Here is a 623-nt window from a genome sequence, read left to right as displayed (position 1 = left end):
GATGTTGGACCCTGACTCCTCAGAGATGTTGGACCCTGACTCCTCAGAGATGTTGGACCCTGACTCCTCAGAGATGTTGGACCCTGACTCCTCAGAGATGTTGGACCCTGACTCCTCAGAGAACATCTAAAACGTCCTGGAGGAGTTTGAAGCTCATAAATTCATCAGCTCCCCTGAAGGGTGCGCAGCGTCTCGACTTGTTGGGACTCTGATAAAAACAGTGTTTTTTCAGAGCAGCAGCTTCTTTGTTCTGCCCCGCCCAGCCACACCTGTTCCCTGTTGTCATTAGACCACACCTGTCTCCTGCACAAGCATCAGTCCTGGTCCAGACAGTCTCTACAGAGGTGTAGTTTTCTCCTGTTTCATATCATGTAATAAATATGAAACCTTGGAGCTCTTCCTGTTGGTCTACATTCCTGGGTGGGGCTCTAAAAACACGTGACAGGAGCGGAGCAGGAGCCGACCACTTCAAACTTTACAAACCTCAAACTGTCTCCAGGAAGTAAAACTGGTGCCAACCAGGTGTTGGACAACTTGGGACATGTTTGGAGGGAAAATGGGACAGAATAACACCTGAACTCTTCATCACTCTGTATCCTCATCATCATCAGAGCATGATACAT

This window comes from Austrofundulus limnaeus, unplaced genomic scaffold (genome assembly GCF_001266775.1).
Source record: "Austrofundulus limnaeus strain Quisiro unplaced genomic scaffold, Austrofundulus_limnaeus-1.0 Scaffold603, whole genome shotgun sequence".
Classification (NCBI taxonomy): domain Eukaryota; kingdom Metazoa; phylum Chordata; class Actinopteri; order Cyprinodontiformes; family Rivulidae; genus Austrofundulus; species Austrofundulus limnaeus.
This window is presented reverse-complemented; position numbering follows the sequence as displayed.